The following is a 17,663-nucleotide window of genomic DNA, read 5'->3' on the forward strand; positions in this document are numbered from 1 at the left end:
CTCCTCCTGAAGACAAGATTACACTGTATGTTAGCTAACTTGACAATTTAAAAAAAAATGTACATATGAAAAAACAAAGTTTGCATGGGGAAAATCAAACAAACAAATTACCGCAAACTAGGTGGCTTAACAAAACAGAAATTATTTCTCCCAGTTCTGGAGTCCAGAAGCCTGGATTCAAGGTGTTGGCAGGGCCCTGCTCCTTCTCCAGGGTCCAGGGTAAGATCTTTTTTCCTTTCTTTTTTCCTCCTTCATATAACTTCTGGTGGGCTCCTGGTGTTCCTTGCTTCACAGCTTTACAACTCTATTTTCTGCCTCTGTCGTCATATGGCCTTTGCTTTTTGTCTTTTTCTGTCCTCTCCTCTTTTCTTAAGGACTCTAGTCATTGGATCAGGGCCCACCCTAATCTAGTATGACCTCATTTCAACTAATTGCATCTATAAAAACCCCATTTCCAAATAAGGTTATAGGTACTAGTGAGGACTGAAACATAGCTTTTTTTTTCTTTTTCTCTTTGGCTTAAACAAACACAACATTTATTATCTCATATAACAGGGAGTCCATAACTAAGGCCAACTTCAGAGTTGCTTGACTCAGTAGCTCAGAAATATCAGTAAGGAGCTAGGTTGTGTTCATGTATATGCTAAACCATTCATACAATGTTTCATCTTCAGTCTAGTTTCCCTCCTAGTAACAGATGGCTACCAGTAGAAAATAGGAAATCCTATGCTTTGTTTTCACATCAGATGAAAGCTAGAGGGAGAGGCTAATGGATGAATGGAGGAGGGAAGGCAAAAGAGTTCCCGTCAATGCGGAATATAAATTCTTCCATCTAATTTGATTTGTCCAGTTTAGGCCACATGTCCACACCATGATCAATAAGAATCACCAGGCAAGTGCCATGCATTCACTGAATTAATTAGAATTTATGCCCAGAGTTGGGAGGGCTTCAGCATCCCCTGAGTCACAGGGGCTACACAGGAGAAGGATTAACAGTTGCATAGAAGTGGAATTTCTTTAGGAAGAACAAAAAAGGGACTAGATGTTGAGCATCCAGTTGACAGAGCTCCCTACAAAACCATGCCATTGTATGCTATTTCATTATCCCTGCAATGTCCCTGGTAGTTGAGGCAATTTTTGTAATATCCTTACAGAACATGTATTTTGGGGGAAAACAATGAAGCCCATTATACTACAAAATAAATTAGCTTACTATACTAATCAGAGAATTAAACTAGAATCATATGACTTACTTTTCCTAAGATCAACTGTATTGCCCAATTACTTCTGTCATTAAGCCATACAAGTCCAACATTTTACAGCCTTATTTTGGCCCCAATGTACCTCATCTTCTCAGTTCCTATTATTGCTGTTTTAACTCAGATCTTCATCAACTTTCTGGGACAGTGGCAAGATCTCTCAGCTAGTCTCTTTCTCCACTCTCCTTCCCAACTCCAAAATAACTTCTGCAGTGTAGACGTATTAGTCTGCCTAAAATGAAACATGGATTATATAACTATGCTTCTTAACACATTCCAAAGGATACCCAATTTTCTGCAGGATAAAATTTAAAGTCCTCAGTAACGCATCTTATATCCTCCATCATTTCTGCCTTGCTTACACCTTCAGCCTTACCCTAAATCTGCACTCTACTCTTAAGTCATAATGAGTTTATTGCCATTCCAAAACTATGCTAGTTTAATACGCATCTATTTTCCTTTTGCCTGGATATTCCCAGTTTTGTTTAGTATCTTTCCGTTCTTTTCTGTAATGCCAAGCCTTTTTCTGACTAACCTGGATAAAGAGACACAACTGAATACCATTAGCTCTCTACCAGGTTCAGCTACCCAACAGGACCAGTGCTTTTGAAATTTGAGTAGGTCTAATTCAGTAGGTCTGGACTGTATAGCAACCGATTAAAACTTTCAGGTGATGGGTTGTATGTAAATAGTGAGGACAGAGACAAAAGATCTAAATCTCTAGGCAATAAAAATTGGGTTGCCCTGCTGTGACTTTTGACTTCTCTGCATCAACTGTTGCTGAACTCCTGAGTTCCTCTAAGTCGCATCCTGGATCCTGCTCCATTTATGTCTGTTCTTAAATTGCCACAGATAATCACTACCTCTTTCTCAAATCTAAATTATGGAATTACAAAAGGAAATAGGCTACATTCAAACCCTGAAGCATCAGTGAGAATTCTAGAATTTCTACATAGTAGAAATTTAAGAGAAGGCGTCTGGCTTAAGAAGTTGGATCACTGGAAAACAGGGTTGAAGACTATATTCCATAGACTTCTATATCAATATTATAACAAAACAAAACAAAACAAACAAACAAAAAACACTGGTTTTCCATATTAAAGAACAAGGAAGGAATTGGTTGTAATCAGGGAAAGCTTTCACTGTACCCCAAGTCTGAATTTGATGCCACCACTGCAAAATAGAAGATTAAATATAAGAATATAGTTTGAGATAATCTTTAAGCTAGCCTTCCTATTTTTTTTTTATTTGCACCTGCAAAGTCTTACACAATAAAAGGCTATTTACTCTATGTAATATGGATTTTGAAAGATACGTGAGAGTTTGAGTTGCCAGAATCAAAAGCCAATGTAAAGAAAAGTGTGGTGTGTGTGTGCATAGACCATAGTTAATATCAAGGGAAACAAGTGTACATGAAAAACTGTGTAATCATAATATACCGTGTAGCTCCTCTGTTTATGACTTCCCTAGTTATAATAAGGTTAACACTAAATATTGATTGAGCCAAAATAGTGGCACATTTGTTTTGATAGAACAGGGAAAGTGAAAGTGTTTAAATGTATATAAGCATCATAAAAATATTTAAATTCTAATTCTCTACAATAGAAAATCAACAAATAAAAGCTAAAATTGAAAATCAAGAAATAGCATTATGCTGTTATTTAGTAATAGGAGTATAAATAACAGGAAAGTAAAAAAAGAAATGCCCTTGAAAATGGGATGTGTGATACTTTTTACTATAAGTTTTGTACTATCACTTGACTTTTTAAAAATGTATGTGAATATGCATATTTCTTTGATAAAATGAAAATTACACTTAAATATAACTGCATACAATTGATTTTAGGGCTCTTTTCAGTATATTTGAAACAATGAAATCTGAGTAAACCTCTGTTCATATTGACTTTTCTTCCCAAATTGGTTTCTCAGTAAAATTTTTGTTTCACAGGATCCTCTTTAATTTCAGAGAATCAAAAATGTCAGACATTCACATTTATTCTGATAAGGACTAGATTTCAGAAAAGCATATCCTACAATTAGAGGAGATTTGTGGTTCTTTCCTAGGAAAAAAACATGGTTTTATACCACAAGAAACTCTTCTTAAATATTTTCCTAAAGAGGTAACACTGTCTTCATTCCATCTTGTGAATGCTAAGCATTGATTGTTTAACAATGTCACTTCCAAATCTAAAAAACCCTTAAGAATAAAGAATATGACATTTCTTGAAAGTTGGAGGCTTAATTAGAAACAATAGGAAGTATCATGATCTTTCTTTGCTCTACAAGTCTCAAAATGATCAATAGAAGGGCCAGGTAATGGGGAAGGTGAAGAGAAACAATTCACATGTGTTTAGATACATGATAGGTAGATGACAGACAAATAGAAAAAGAGAAGGCAAGATTTTTTTTTTTTAACTTCACAAAATCTTCAGGGTACTTCAAGTTTCTAAGTCTTGCCTGAGTTTACTTATTAGAAAGTAAGAGATTTAAGATTCAAATCTAAATCTGTATCTCTCCAGAGTCTACATTTCTTTCAGTTTGCCAAAATCAAGACAGGCCAATTGCAAATCCATCCCAGGTTTGGGATCCTACCTTAGGTCCCTGTTCCTGTGGTTGTCAATACATCCAAGTTATCTGTGGATTTGTTTTTCATAAGACTTAGAACCCAACATTCATTTTCCCCAAATAAGACCTAAACTTTAGTTGTAAATTTTTATGATACTTAAAGTAGAAATCTAAACCTGTCAGCTGGATCTCAAGACTTGACCTTTACGGCCCACCTGCTTGTACTAACCAACCTTTGTTTCACAATTGTCCGAAAGTTCTTCTCTGCAGCTTACCTGTTAACTCAGGCAAAAGACCCAGTGGGCATAGCATCCCCAGCTTGAAACCTAGTCAAACAATAATACCTGCCCTGAGGAAGAGCTCCAGGCACCCCAGACCACTGAAACCAGTTTGCGCTCAGCCTTCAATTCAGTCCTGCACAGATGGACCATGACTGACAGTTACCTTTACCTCATCGTAACCTCAAAACCTCCATCCAAGGAGGCGCACAAGCCTCATTCACATAACATACACATATGTGTAGGCACGTTTCCTTAAGGAGCATGCACAGACTTATGCCGGCCTCTGCATTTGGTGACAAAGCTTCCCTATCTACGTATTCATCCTAACTCCAAATAAAAGGAACCCATTTACCCTTTGTTTGGGGAATCTTGGCTTTGGAAGTTATTCCTCATGAACTTATTTCCTCAAATAAACTTTACTTTGTGTGACAACTCTACCTGGTGTGGTTTCTATCTGTAACTCACCAAGGAATGAACTCATATCAGATGGTTGCAAACCCTTTCCGGATTCTTCCTTAAGTATCTCTGTTTCACTCTCTCTATTACAGGATTAGCTTGCAGCTCTCTTCCCACACAGAGCATGTTTGGAGTTGCAAGGTGAAGGAAACTTGGAAATGATCAGGGGAGGGGGAGGCATAGAGGGAGTAAAAATTTTCTGCCAACATCATAAGGACTCTTTGAAAATTCTGGACTATTAGTTAAAGAATGAGATTAGAATCATGTCAAACTTCAAAGCTGTTTTCTAACCACCTATTTTAAAAGGCTTTTCTCTGGAAATAACATAGTTTCCCTTTTTCTTCACAGCACAATGAAAAATACATTTCTGTTCATTTATACTGTTTTTTTCTTTAGAATAAAGTTTTTTGAGTTTAGAGGAGTTCTTCTCCTGACCTTTCTTGTCAATGATTTTTCAAAGTAATAAACAAAAATACGTGTAAACATTTTTCCCAATTTGTGATGAGCAGTCAATAAACAGAAAATGTTAATCATACTAATTTCTTCTCACTGGCAAAGTGATGCATAAATAAACTATTAACATGCAAGGGCCAACAGGGTTAAGCTGTTCAAACATTGTCATTGATTTCTTCCTTTTCCCCCACGCTCACTTCTTCTTATTCAACTGGTATTGTGTAACCTTTCCTTTCCATTATATTGTAAAAGTTTTCTCCCTTGAGCCTCTCTGTGAGGCTCTTCTCTTAAAACATTAATTAAAGGGAGGTGAAGTATTTGACTAATCAGCAGAGGAGTCTGTATGGCTCCAATGTTGAATGACAAATGTCAATATCTGCTTTAGGTTTGTTGGATCAACCAGCCAATGTGGAGAAACTGATCCATCATCTTGTCACCAATTCCTGTAGCATCCCAGAAGCCTGCCAATTAAAAAAAAGTTGTAATCACAATACATCACTCAGCGGTGATTGCAGGAACATGATAAATAGGGACCTTTTTCTTTCTCTCCGTTGAGTATTTGATGTCTTTTTTGAAAACGTATCCCATTTTTCAGGTTGATGCAAAACTCAGATCCAAAATGCAAAAATAGATCACCTAAAGGTATATATTCCTCTGTTCTTTTTCCTGAAGCATAAATTAACATTTTGTTGAATACGTATAATTCTTGTATGCTTTTGAAGAGTGACAGAGATGGTTAGGACTGTAACCTGTAGTACTGGGACTGGCCCATTTCATGGTTTTTTTTTTTTTTCCTTCAAAGGCAAAGTTTGAAATTGTCTTTGGTGAGTAGTCACAAAAATTGGAACATACAATCTCATACAAATCTCATCAAAGCTCTCACTTCTTAAGAGGGTAAAGGTATGCTACATAAACCTTTCCAGTCACATTTCCTGCCTTATTCCTACCCACATCCTTTTCTCTATCTATTCTTCTTCTTTTTTAAAATTATTTTGAGAGAGAGAGCACAAACTGAGGAGGGACAGAGAGAGAGGGAGAGAGAATACCAAGCAGGCTCTACACTGCCAGTGCATAGCCTGATGTGGGGCTAGAACTCATGAACCTTAAGATCATGACCTAAGCCAAAACGAAGGGTCAGGCATTTAACCGACTGAGCCACCCAGTAGGCCCTCTAGCTATTCTTAAATCTACAGGTAATTCTTAAGGTTAGGATGTTTTCTCTTTATCTGAAAGGCTCTTGGGACTCTTGGTTCATGTAGCTAACTCCTTTAAGTTCTTCCAGACTTGAATTAAATACCATCTTCTGTAGACACATCTCTACATACTCAAAGGCTGAGTTAAAGACCTGTTTTTGCTTCTTCTCCTATCTCTAGTAACACTTGGTTCATACTTCCTTTCAAACCTAAATCTATTTATTGCAATTGAGATTTTCTTCTTTGTTTCCCATTTAAAGTGATAAGCTCCTAAAAGACAGGGACCATCTCACATTGACCTTGTACCCCAATTACCAACATTATGACTGGTACCTAGTAGGTGTTCAGATCTGTTAATGCATGAAACTGCTCTTAAAACGTCCATGCTTACTTTTCCCAGTGATTACTAATTTTCTTAGAATCAAGATTAGTTCCTTACCAGAACCTACAAAGTCCTAGACAAACTGAACTCTGCCCTCATCTAGCTTCCAGTTGAGCCAACTTCTCTCTCATTTATTTTGACTTACTCCAAACTGACCTTTCTTCATTTCTTATGTGGCAAGTTCCTCCTTATCTAAGGGCTTTTGTAGTAAGTATTGCCTGTGTTTGAAATATTCTTTATCACTCTTCATCTGGCCAACTCATCTATTAATCTTCATCTTAAAATCCACTCCTTTAGGGAATATTTTCCTGATATTTCTCCCCAAAACCATAGTATGTCCCCAATTGCCTAATCCCTTTGATGTCTTTCATGACTATTAATACACATACGTCATCGGTGTACAGATACAGAACTTTCTGGACTGCACTATGAGAGAAGGGGTCATGTTTTCCTTATTCATAGTTGTATCTGTGACATCTAAAAGGAGACATCCAGTAAATATTTCAAGGCTGTTTAAGTAAATCTTGAATATATGCCAAATTTTGACAGCAGAAACCAGAATAAAGGCTATAAACCTGAAATAGTACTATTTCAAAAATTAAGCTTTTGGGGCGCCTGTGTGGCGCAGTCGGTTAAGCGTCCGACTTCAGCCAGGTCACGATCTCGCGGTCCGTTGAGTTCGAGCCCCGCGTCAGGCTCTGGGCTGATGGCTCAGAGACTGGAGCCTGTTTCCGATTCTGTGTCTCCCTCTCTCTCTGCCCCTCCCCCATTCATGCTCTGTCTCTCTCTGTCCCAAAAATAAATAAACGTTGAAAAAAAAATTAAGCTTTTGTAGTAAAATTTATGAAACATCCTTCTAAAAAAGCCATATCCTTTATCCTACACCCCTTTCACACCGAGCCAATCAACAAGCCTAACACAGGAGAGGCTTCACTTTTAAAACGTGGGTGCCTCAGTTTTTACAACTCAGGCAATTGGCCTGGCAAGGGTCCAGAAACCTGAGACTATCATCACATTAGACTAAAAATGTGCATAAATGTTTCTGTTTCTCCTTAATGCCCCCAACCCAATAATTATTTGCACCTGTAATTTCCTTGACAGGTGTTAGTGCCACACTCCTCTGCTCCCCAGCCAGGTGAGGAATAAAGACAGTCATTTCATGAATTCTGACACACTCTAAAGGCAAAAAACTGGCACTTGCAGACCAAGAGTTGCATACATTTCCACATTCCATGGCCTGCACCTCATTCCCAAACCCACCATTTTGTCTCCCAAAGTAGAAAACAAAACAGAAGATGGGGAAGTGGAAGCCAGTCGTACTTGCTAACACATCTGAAAGTCTTGTGAAGGCAAAATGTGCCATGTCATGTGTCGTATCCTTACCAACCAATTGTCTGGTGACGCTGCTCACCAACTTTTCTCTTGGCTTCCCCTATTCATGTTCAAAGCCTCTGTATGGTAAACAGGTGGGGCTAGCCTTGAAAAGTAATCATGGAGGGCTGGAGTCTCTAATGCAATCATGTAAAACACTGATGATGTTTTGGTTTAAAAATAATGCATCCCCAGTGACAGAGCCTGTTGAAATCAGTGGAATTTATGAACTTATTTATTTATTTACCTTCTGTCTGAACAAGAATCTCACCATGGAATTAAAATTCAACAGACAGAAACCCAAGTTGAGAGCTATGCTCCAGGTATTGTTTTTAATCTTTTATCTGATTCACACTGATGAACAAGACAGCATTAAAGCTCCTCTAGTCATTTTCTCAAACATTGCAAAGCAAAAACAAGGGCCAGGATTACTTTTAAAATGAATCCTTACTAAAATATTCACAGACCAAACAAAAAAAATAAGCTCACAGAAGGCCAGGGAAAATTTTTGAAATTCACATTATCAACTGCCAGGGTTGGTCTGTGGGCTAAAAAGGATACTAGAGTCCCAATGATTTATTTAGTGACTACATGTCTCCTCAAGCTCTTTCAAGAACTTCTTACAGCGGATCTAAATTTCTAAAATGCAAATGATGAGATTTCACTAGCACTATAATTTCATGAACTGTGTCTGTAGATTTTAATTTAAATATGCAACTTTTAAAACACTTTATGAAGTTGCACAGAAGTATCTTTACAGGGTAGTTTGCAGTACAACAAATATAGTCTTTACTAGTTTCTTTTCGTTTTTATTTTAGAGAAAGAGAGGGGAGATGGAAAGGGAAGTGGGTGAGAGAATCTTTTTTTTAATATAATTTATTCTCAAGTTAGCTAACATACGGTGTATACATGTGCTTTCCACTTCGGGAGTAGATTCCCATGATTCATAGCTTAGATACAAAACCAGGGCTCCTCCCAACAAGTGCCCTCCTCAATGCCCATCACCCATTTTCCCTTCTCCCCCCGCCCCCGCCCACCATCAATGCTCAGTTTGTTCTCTGTATTTAAGAGAGAGAGAATCTTGAGCAGGTTCCACACTGAGCATGGAGCCTGACGCAGGGCTCAGTCCCAGGACCCATGACTTGAGCTGAAATCAAGAGTCTAATGTTCAACTGAGCAACCCAGGTGCCCTCCACCACTAATTTCTTTAAAATACAAAGGCATACCACAGTGGTTTTAAGGGAATATAATGCATTTTTAAAGTATATTTATGAGACTCCTTTTTATCTTCTCTCACTCAACCATAATCTACTTATTTTAGTGTATTTCACCTTTATCTGATCCTTCTTCCATGGGTTGGGATAAAGCTGATCTGACACACAAAAGTTTTAAAAGGCTTTCTAGTTCACTTTTCTGATCTCTACTAAAAACTCATGTGAATGGAGGGCTTGCAATCTACCAGACACTGTTCTGGGCACCTGCCCTGTGGCATTATCCCCCTAATTCTTACATCAAAATTATGAGGCTGACCTCATAACCCCTTCAAATTCTCCCATCTGAAGAAGAGTTTGATGTTTTACCAAAATCAAAAGAGAAGGTGATAAAATAAATAGTATTATTAAGATTAAAAGAATAAAAGCAATGCCCAAATCATCTAAAATCCTGTCCTCCATTTAGGAAGAGAGATCGGGGGAGAGACCTAGGAAATGTGATATTTTAAAATTGTCTATGAACCAAAGTAGATCTGTTGTATTCTTCAAAGTACATTCGGTCTGACAATTTCTGTCAAGTTGTGGGATGGTGAAAATTAATATGTCCTAGTTATGAACTGCTAAAAAAATTGTTCCAGGAACAGAAATGGCAGTTCAGCTAAAAATATATATTGACCATGCTAAGTCTTACTATGTTATCACTGGTACAAAGTCTACAGCTGAATGGAAATTTTGAAACATTCCAACTGTTTCTTGGGACCTGTTTACTCCATTTATTTGTTTAGTAAGGTGAATCTGTGCTTCAGAAACTCTGAAGTCATACACAAAGACTTATGCCAACTTTCAAACAATGTGTGGGATTTAATTAGGTGATATATTTCTCTTGTCTTCGGGAATCCAGACACCATTATGTTTCCCTGCATTAGCAACTATGCTGAATAAGAATTGCTTGTATTTGACTTTTATGAGAAAGAGGGAACATTTTTGAGTGGCTACGTTGTCTTTTGTGTAGACACATGGCTGGTAGGCTACAAACTAATTAGCATGGGCACTAGATACTTGAGAGTGGTTTGTCACAGAAGCTGATAAGACACTATCATCTCAGAAATAGCACCAAATGATCTTTTTGTCCTCTGCTTCAAAGTGATAATGCTAATACCAGTTTATTAAAATTTGTAATCTAATATGCTCTGCTAATTTCCTATTGGGGATAGTACTTATATTGAAAGTATTGCTTATTTTACATGTATTCAAAAACAGACTCAATGAATGTTTGAAAGCTAAGTTTCAGGATTTTCAGGTCTTGTCTTTATTATCAGATATGATTGGTTCTGAGGGAGGAAATTTGAGCATGTAAAACCATCGTATTTTCAAATTGATTGTTTTCAAGACTTTAATTAAATCACTATGCTTTTAATTGTATTCTGAACGCAAGCTACTGCAAAAATAGTAGAACTACTTGTCAGCTGAGGAGGATTATGAATAGCTTTACCAGTTAGAGAAAAAGTATTAAATAAAGGAATAAGGAGGATCATTTCTTCTGTTAATTAAACAATAACAACACAAAACTATAGTTGCATATACAGTAAACAATGATTATAGTGAGCATGATATAGAAGTTCAATGTTTTAGAGTGAAAGAAAACAGTGAAAGGAAAAGATCAATGTTTTGAGTCCTGGCTTTGGCACATACTCCCTGATTCACATTGGTCAAACAATTTTTGTATCAGTTTCTTCATTATAAAGTAAATGTAACTAAAACTAACTCAAAGTTGTTATATATATATATAACATATCTGCTCGCAGAAGGAGATATATATGTCATAATAGATAGCAATAAATATTAGTGTGTTTCCCTAGTATCCAAGGCTTTTAAAACCTCCTTCATAAAAACAAACAAAAAAACTTGTAAAATTAAGAAGTAAATAACTAATAACACAACTCCAAATTTATGCATGTTTAAAACTGTTTGTTTCTTCTGTATAGTTTTGGTACCTGATGGATGACTTGAGTAGATAAAAAAAATTTTTTTTTGTCCTCCACCTTCTTTTCCTTATTTTAAAAAATGTTCCTCTACTGCTTTGCTCTGTATCCATTGAGAAATCCGTTAGTGACAAGATTTTCTTTACTTTGTAAGGTACTTAGTGTTTTGATCTGGACTCCCGAAGCTTTCTTCCTTGTCTTTACAATGTAAATGTTTAGCTTGGAGACGTCTTGGGGGTGTTGCTTCTGTGGTAGTTTTCCCTTGTGCACGACATTTTGTCTGTTTTAATATATAGATTCCACTCTTAGTTCTAGAAAATCTCCTTGGATTTTGTTTTATATTCATTCCATTTTGATTGTCATTCACTTCTATAGGCCCATGGATTTAACTCTTGCTTACTCTTTTTTCCTAACATCACGCTTTCAAGAAGAGATGCCTCCTTCTTTCAAGTTGTTCCTAAGTGATACATACTGAAGTATTTAGGGGAAAAGTGGTATAATGCCTTCAATGTACTTTAAAATGTTACAGAAAAAAAATAAAATTTATGTACAAATAAATAGATAGATGGACATTACACACACAAAGAATCACATAAAACAATGTAGCAAAATAATAAGAAATGGTTAATATTTGTAAAGTGTATATGAATAGTCATTGTGCTATTTTTTCCACTGTTCCTTAGATTTGAATTTTTTTCAAAATAAAATGTGAGAGTAAAATTAAGCCTCACTTAATTACCCAACTACAATATTTTTATGTCAGGCTGATCTAAGGTACCATACTGGAGGAATTTTAAGGATTGCTTTATTCAAAGCCTTATTTTATAAAGAAAAAAATGCAGCAGAAGTAGTTTTGTGATTTGTCCAAAGCTATAAAAAAAGAACCAAATTAATGTTACACAAATGAAATATAAAATAGCAATAAAACACTGCTGGATGCATTGAAGAGTAGAGATAAAAGAGTACATATTGGTGAACTGCAGAAAGACAAACAGAGTTTACACAATCTTAACAGACTGAAAAAATACACCAGAAAAAAATTAGGGGCACCCAGGTGGTTCAGTCAGTTAAGCATCTGACTTCGGCTCAGGTCATGATCTCAGGTTTGTGAGTTTGCTCGAGTGCCACAACCAGCTTGACACTGACAGTGCAGAGCCTGCTGGGATTCTCTCTCTCCCTCTCTCTCTCTCTGTCCTCCCCCACTTGCTCACTCTCTCTCTCTCTCCCCCACCTTTCTCAAAAGAAATAAACTTAAATATAAAATAAAACAAAATAAAATAAAATAAACAGAGCCTCCAAAGTCTGTGTGACTGTAACAAAGGACCCAACATTTGTATCATTATAATCGCAGAAGGAGAGGAGAAAGAAAGTGGACTAAAAGGATAGTCAAAGAATTAATGACTGAAAGCATCCCAAATGTGATGAAAGACACAAATCTACAAATTCAAGGAAGTGATCAAATTCCAAACAAGGTAAGTCCAAAGATATCTACAATAAAATAGATCATAATTACACATCGGAAGACTAAAGACAAGAAATGCTGAAAGCAGCCAAAGAGAAACCGTGTATTATCCTAAGGAACACTAATCAAATAGCAGCATATTTCTCATTTGAAACTATGGAAGCCAGGATAAAGTTTTACAATATGTTTCAAGTGTTCAAAGAAAGAACCATCAAAAGTGAATTCTATATCTGGCAAAAGTAACCTTTAGAAATTAAGAGGAAAAAAAGACATCCTCAGACAAAAGAAAAATAACAAAATTTGTTGTTGGCAGAGCCATCCTTTAGGACTGGCTAAAAGAATATCTTCAACAGAAAGGAAATGATAAAGAAAATTGAGCCTGAGTGGCTGAGTTGGTTAAATATCTGACTCTCGATCTCAGCTCAGGTCATGATCTCACGGTTCTTGAGATTCTAGCCTCATCTCAGGCTCTGCGCTGACAGCTGGGAGCCTGGTTGAGGTTCTCTCTCTCCCTCTCTTTCTGCCCCACCCCTGCTCATGCATGTGTGCTGTCTCACTCTATCAAAACAAATAAATAAACAAAGAAAAAAGAATCCTGGAGCATCAGGAACAATACATAATAAAAACAGCAGAAATATGGGTACAACAGACAATAGACTATCATTTTCCTATGAGTTTTATCAGCCATATTGGATAATTAACACCCAATTGTAACACAATGTGACACTCAAGACAATGATATTTACAGTGTGGATGTTCATCAAAAAATTAAAAATAGATCTACCCTATGACCCAGCAATAGCACTGCTAGGAATTTACCCAAAGGATACAGAAGTGCTGATGCATAGGGGCACTTGTACCCCAATGTTTATAATGGCATTTTCAACAATACCCAAATTATGGAAAGAGCCTAAATGTCTATCAACTGATGAATGGATAAAGAAATTGTGGTTTATATACACAATGGAGTACTACGTGGCAATGAGAAAGAATGAAATATGGCCTTTTGTAGCAACGTGGATGGACTGGAGAGTGTTATGCTAAGTGAAATAAGTCATACAGAGAAAGACAGATACCCTATGTTTTCACTCTTATGTGGATCCTGAGAAACTTAAGAGAAGACCATGGGGGAGGGGAAGGGAAAAAAAAGAGAGGGAGAGAGCCAAACCATAAGAGACTCTTAAAAATTGAGAATAAACTGAGGGCTGATTGGGGGTGGGAGGGAGTGAAGGGTGGGTGATGGGCATTGAGGAGGGCACCTGTTGGGATGAGGTATTGTATGGAAACCAATTTGACAATAAATTTCATATTTAAAAAAAGACACTGATATTTAAAAGTGGGAAGATAAAGGATCTAAAATGGAAATGAATTTTCCAAGTCTTTATAAGAGATACACATGGAAGGTTTGTGGCAACCCTGCATCAAGGAAGACTAGAGGTGACATTTTTCTAACAGCATTTGTTCAACTTGTATCTCTCACATTTTCATAATTCTTGTAATATTTCAAATATTTTATTTTTATTATTTTTATCTGTGATCAGTGATTAGGGCTCACTAAAAGCTCAGATGATGGTTCGTACTTTTTAGTAATAAAATATTTTAATTCAAGTGCATACATTTTTTAGACATTGCAATGCTATTGCACCCTTAAAAGAGTACAGTATCATGTACAATAACCTTTATCTGTACTGAGAAACCAAAAATTCATTTGACTCGCTTCATTGTGATATTTGCTTTATTGTTGTCTAGAATCAAACCTGAATGTCACCAACACAGGCTTGTAAATAATAAATATATGAGTAGAAATAAAATTTAAATAGAAAACAACACAGAAAATGAATAAAAGAAATGGCTACTTAAAAAAAAAAATCAATGAAATCCAGAAACCTCTTATAAGACTGACAAAAATAAAAAGAAGACACAAATCACCAACATTAGTAACAAAATGAAGATATCACTACAGATTTGGCTGTCATTTAGAATAAGTAAATACAAATAACTTTATACTCATAAATTTAATAATATAGGAAAAAATGGACTAAATTTCCTAAAACCACAAATTAGCACAACTCAATAAAGATGAAAGATGTGTCTGCACAGCCTGAAAACTACTAAAGAAACTGAATTCATAATTTAACAAGTTCATAAGAAATCTCTAGGCCCAAATGGTTATACTGAAGAATTTTAACAAATATTTAGAAAGACTTAACACTAAATTTTATGGAATCTATTACAGAAAATAAATGAGGGAATACTTCCCAGCTCATTTTATGAGGCAAGCATTATCCTAATTTTGATAGCAAAATCAGTAATAGTACAAAAAAGGTAAACTAGAAAACAGTATATTTTATGATCTTGGATACAAAAATCCTTAACAAAATACTAACACACTAAATTCAATCAAGTATAAAAATAATTATATTCTATTACCAAGGCATGGCAAAGCTGGTATAACATTAAAAGATCAATATAAACTACTGCATCAAAAATCTAAAGAAACAAAATTTAATGATCATATCAATTGCAACAGGAAAAAAAACTCTTGTCAGTATCAAACATCTATTCATGAGAAAAACTGTCAGAAAACTAGAAATAGAGGGGAATTATTCAACTTGATAAATGTGTCTACAAAATCTATAGTAACATATTTCTTAATAGTGAAAGACTGAATTGAATTATTTCTCTGTAATATCAGGAATAAGACAATACTCTTACTGAGTATAGTGTTCTAGCTACTGCACTAAGATAAGAAAAAGAAATTAAAGGTGGTCAAAATGGAAAGAAATTTAACTATTTGTAGATAATAGTCATATAAAAATACTAACAAACCAAAAAACAAAAATAAAAACAAAACAAAACATCTAGAAACAATAAGTGAGTTCAGTAAAGGCAAAAGGTAATAAAGCAAAAACACACAGCAACCACATGGTTATTAAAGGGTAACATAGGTACCTTGTAGTAATGGAACTGTTGAAAAATATGACTGGGGAGGTGGATGCAGGTAAAACATAATAATAAAATTGTGTGGGACTAAATGCATACATAAAGACACACAATCACACAAGTGAATGCACACCCAGCAGAGGAAAGGTAAAGAGCATCAGTGGGTTGTGTCAACGTCAGTATCCTGACTGTGATATGTGATATTGTACTGTAGTTTTGTTACCTTTAGAGGAAACTATGCAAAACATATTTAGGATCTCTCTGTATCATTTTTTACAACTGATGTGAATGTACAATTATCTAAATACAAATTTCAATGAAAAAAGACAGGGTTCCCAGTTAAATTTTAATTCCAGGTTTAAAAAAAAAAAAACCTATACCATTTTAGTACAAATACATCTAAAGTATAAGTGGAAAATATTTACACTAAAAAGACTATCAACTTTTTATTTGACTCATGGATGTCTGTACATGTGGTTAGATTGTTATGGCAGAGAGGCACTAAGCTCATGGGATCAACACTTTCATGGCAAGCAGTAAGCAAGTCTGTGCTTTATATCCAAGGGAGGCAATCCATCATCCCTCAAGGTTGCTTGCTGCAAACATAATCCTGAGAAGTTGCCCAAGTAAAGAGAAATCAGGGATATTACAAAAAGAATATTCAAGGATGCTCAGGGCCCATGGAAGATTGCCTCTCCCAATAGGAAGGAGAATGAATACAACTTGCTAAGATTGGATGTGGGGGAGAAGAGAAGAGAAGAGTCAAACTATTGTGTAGAGTTGTGGCTTAAGGAGCTATGTGGATAGTGATGCCACTTACTGAGGTAGGGCGTAAAAAGGTTTGGAAGTGGAAAAAGTAACCAATGTTTTCTTTCTGCCATGTTTGATAGTCCTAATATTAGACCTTTAAGTCCAAATGACATGGAGGTTAATTTGAAATATTTTGCAAGCAGCTTAAATATAGAACACCCTTTAAAGCCAATGAAGATTATAGCCTAATGCTCCTCAATCATAGTTCATACCTACAAAAGAATGGAAGAATCCCTCAGCTACAATGGTCATCCCACTAAAACGTATCTGGATAAAATCAAAGGTCTGCTTAATGCGGCCATTATAATTATCTACTAAATGTGTACATAAAATTTCTCTTTTTTGGTATGAGTTTTTGCTACTCTCTAAATATGGCCCTATTTTTTTTAACATTTATTTATTTTTAAGAGACACAGAGGGAGAGAGAGAGAGCACAAGGGGGGGGGCAGAGAGAGAGAGACACACAGAATCCCAAGCAGGTTCCAGGCTCTGAGCTGTCAGCACAGAGCCCGACACGGGGCTCGGACTCACAAACCACAAGATCATGACCTCAGCCGAAGTCAGACGCTTAACAGACTGAGCCACCCAGGTACCCCTAAATTTGGCCCTATGTTAAACTATTTGGGTATGTAGCTATTTTTGTTCTGGGAAAAAATAAAGTAGTCTTAACTGTTCAGTGAATATTTAAGCCCTGTTTTATAATGAAGAGATGAACATAATTATTGTAAAAATTTTTATTGATTCTCCTTATGACAACACATCCATGGCTGAATTTATCATTACTTTAACCTGTTTGTGAGAATACAGCATCCTTTATTGATTTTATACTTGTTATTAAATAGGATATTTATTCTACACTCAGAAGATGTAAAATAAACAAACACATACTTCTTTTATGAATGAATGACCTATATATGGCTGAAAGACTGTTAATGCCCATAACTGAAAACTTCTGCCCATTGCTAATTCCATCACTATCACATCTTCAGCTCTGCTTTTTACAAGAGCTTTCTATTTTCTCCTTTGAGGGACTCTGAAGCTTAAGGACAAAGGATGCATATAAATGAGACCTTCAGAGCTGATCGGAAAGAGAAATATAAAGTGGGTTTCTCCCCAAAACCCATTCTATGTAATTGAGCCAAAAGATAAAACAGTAACACGTAAAATCAGTCTGAGATCTCTCTTTTTTTTTTTTTCCTGTGAAGGTCCTATCGTTTGAATTCAGCTTGCAAGATTGAAAGACTTAAATGTGTTTCAAATAAAAATTAAACATACAGGAGTACTGATGCACAGGG

At 35.9% G+C, this 17,663-nt stretch overlaps 1 long non-coding RNA gene across 1 annotated transcript; it reads left to right on the plus strand.

Annotated features, from left to right (window-relative positions):
• The first annotated feature begins 363 nt into the window (after nt 1-363).
• On the plus strand, nt 364-16,855 carry LOC121034405 (uncharacterized). Its single transcript, XR_005792413.1, has 3 exons — nt 364-463; nt 9,723-9,730; nt 16,845-16,855. It is a non-coding gene; the product is annotated as an uncharacterized LOC121034405 (long non-coding RNA).
• The last annotated feature ends 808 nt before the right edge of the window (nt 16,856-17,663 follow it).

The sequence above is a fragment of the Herpailurus yagouaroundi genome, unplaced genomic scaffold, assembly GCF_014898765.1.
Source record: "Herpailurus yagouaroundi ecotype Mexico unplaced genomic scaffold, PumYag 160, whole genome shotgun sequence".
Taxonomy (NCBI): Eukaryota; Metazoa; Chordata; class Mammalia; order Carnivora; family Felidae; genus Herpailurus; species Herpailurus yagouaroundi.